We start from the raw sequence: 2,741 nt of genomic DNA on the forward strand, positions 1-2,741 counted from the left end.
AGAGTTTATTCAGTTTTCTAAAGAGAAAAATACTATGGAACGTCGTATAATGTTTTACATGATCTCACCTAGAGAGAAACAGCTGACTATAGACCCCCTCTGAGCATCACTGTGGTGCGTATTCCTTCCCCTCCCCCTTCCATAACAGCCTCCAAATATTGACCACCTAAGAGGCCCAGGAACTGTAATAGGTACTTTACATAGATCACCTCACAACTACCTGGGAAGGTACATACTAGTATCCCTATATTCCAGAAGGGTAAATTGAGCCTTAGAGAGGCTAAATAAAACATCCAGGGTCACACAGCCAATGAGAAGTGAAGGGAGAATTTAAACTCGAATCTCTCTCACTCCAAAAGCCATATGAATCCCAGCTACTTGGGAGGCTGAGGCGGGAGGATCGCTTGATGCCAGGACACTGCCTCTGCTGTTGGCAGAAATGGAGGGAGGCTGCTGAGTGAGTGTCAGAACCCGTCTCTTAAGTTTCTGATGTCATCCAAGGTCACTCAGCAGGTTAGAACTTTGAGTTCACAGCCATTTTCTAATTCTGAGGTTGCTTCAAACCTTTCTGTCTTGGAGCTCTTATTTTTGAAAAAAGAATGAATAAAAGAATCATCACAGTTCCCTTTAAGGGTTGGCTAGTGTCAGGTCTACAAGAAAAGGGCTTGGGATTGTTAATTTTAAAACAAAGTGATCCAGTAATTCCCTGATGACTTTTGTTGATTCTTACTGTTTGATATAACTTGCCATTTGCTAGCAAACTGCTTGCAGAAAGAAATGAGGAAAATGTTCTCAACCAGAAGGTGGAAAGCTTCTCCTTAACACATCAATTTTACAGTTGTGAGAGACAAATATGTTTAGTAACACATATATTATTAAAGATAGGACATTCTCCCCATCCCCAACACACACCTCTTCAGAAATTATTTTCCGATCCACAGAAGAGGGAGCAATTTGTACTCATAGGAAAATAAACTTCTGGTATGCATTTAAAAAGTGCTTCATGTATTGCTTCTTGGCCTTTTGGCTAAGATCAAGTGTAAAAGATGGTTCATGTATGCATTCTTTTTTTTTTTTTTTTTTGAGACGGAGTCTCGCTGTGTCTCCCAGGCTGGAGTGCAGTGGCGTGATCTCGGCTCACTGCAAGCTCCGCCTCCCGGGTTCACGCCATTCTCCCGCCTCAGCCTCCCAAGTAGCTGAGACTACAGGCGCCCGCCACCACGCCCGGCTAGTTTTTTGTATTTTTAGTAGAGACGGGGTTTCACCATGTTAGCCAGGATAGTCTCGATCTCCTGACCTCGTGATCCACCCGCCTCGGCCTCCCAAAGTGCTGGGATTACAGGCTTGAGCCACCGCGCCCGGCCCATGTATGCATTCTTAAAACATGAATGATTCCATTAAAATAAGGTAAATTGGGCCGGGCAGGGTAGCTCACACCTGTGATTCCAGCACTTTGGGAGGCTGAGGTGGGCGAATCACTTGAGGTCAGGAGTTCGAGACCAGCCTGGCCAGCATGGTGAAACACCGTCTCTATTAAAAATATAAAAATTAAGGCCGGGCGCAGTGGCTCAAGCCTGTAATCCCAGCACTTTGGGAGGCCGAGACGGGCGGATCACGAGGTCAGGAGATCGAGACCATCCTGGGTAACACAGTGAAACCCCGTCTCTACTAAAAATACAAAAACTTAGCCGGGCGAGGTGGCAGGCGCCTGTAGTCCCAGCTACTCGGGAGGCTGAGGCAGGAGAGAATGGCGTGAACCCGGGAGGCGGAGCTTGCAGTGAGCTGAGATCCGGCCACTGCACTCCAGCCTGGGTGACAGAGCGAGACTCCGTCTCAAAAAAAAAAAAAAAAAAAAAAAAAAAAATTAGCTGGGCATGGTGGCAGAAGCCTGTAATCCCAACTACTCAGGAGGCTGAGGCAGGAGAATCACTTGAACCTGGGAGGCAGAGGTTGCAGTGAGCCGAGATTGCACCACTGCACTCCAGCCAGCTTCCAAGAGGGTCTCCTATGATCCCCAGCACCTGATATTCATGCCCTTGGATAGTCAGTCCCAGGGCTAACCATGTAACCATTAGGACATTGAGGAAATGATGTGCAACTTCCAAAACTGGTTCATAAACCATATTGTGGCTTCCACTGTATTTCCATTGGAGCTCTCACTGTGGAGGAAGTAGCTACCATATCGTGGGAAAGACTGAAACAGTCCGATGATGAGATCCAGGGGGTGAGGAATTGAAGCCTCCTCCCAGCAGCCATGTGAGTGAACATACAGGAAGTGGATACCCCAGCCCAGTCAGGTGTTCAGATGACTGCAGACCCAGCGACCATTTCACAGCAGCCTCATCAAAGAGACCCCAGGCTCATACCATCTAGCCAAGAGGCTTTGAATTCTTGACCCACAGAAACTTTGAGATAATACATCTTTATTATTGTCTTAACTATCTTTGGAGGTTATTTGTAACACAGCAGTAGATAATTGATTCAGTGACTCACAGTAAACAAGGTGAAAGAGATTCAGATGTGGATGTGAAAATCAAAGGGAGTGCCCGTATTGAGAATGTTTAACCTTTAGAACTTATGACAAAGCTCTGTTGATTAGGTAGGGCTGATTTCACTCACTGTTCTCCTCTGTGGATGTACACGTCCCCCTCATCCATACCGCTCTATGCACTAGGCTATAATTATACTACTCCAGGGATCGTCATTGTGCACTATCATTATAAAAATGCTGAGGGAGGGAG

At 46.3% G+C, this 2,741-nt stretch overlaps 1 pseudogene; it reads left to right on the top strand.

Annotated features, from left to right (window-relative positions):
- The first annotated feature begins 1,007 nt into the window (after positions 1 to 1,007).
- On the top strand, positions 1,008 to 1,176 carry LOC114673642 (U2 spliceosomal RNA; annotated as a pseudogene).
- The last annotated feature ends 1,565 nt before the right edge of the window (positions 1,177 to 2,741 follow it).

Source organism: Macaca mulatta, chromosome 17 (assembly GCF_049350105.2).
Source record: "Macaca mulatta isolate MMU2019108-1 chromosome 17, T2T-MMU8v2.0, whole genome shotgun sequence".
In the NCBI taxonomy this organism is placed as follows: domain Eukaryota; kingdom Metazoa; phylum Chordata; class Mammalia; order Primates; family Cercopithecidae; genus Macaca; species Macaca mulatta.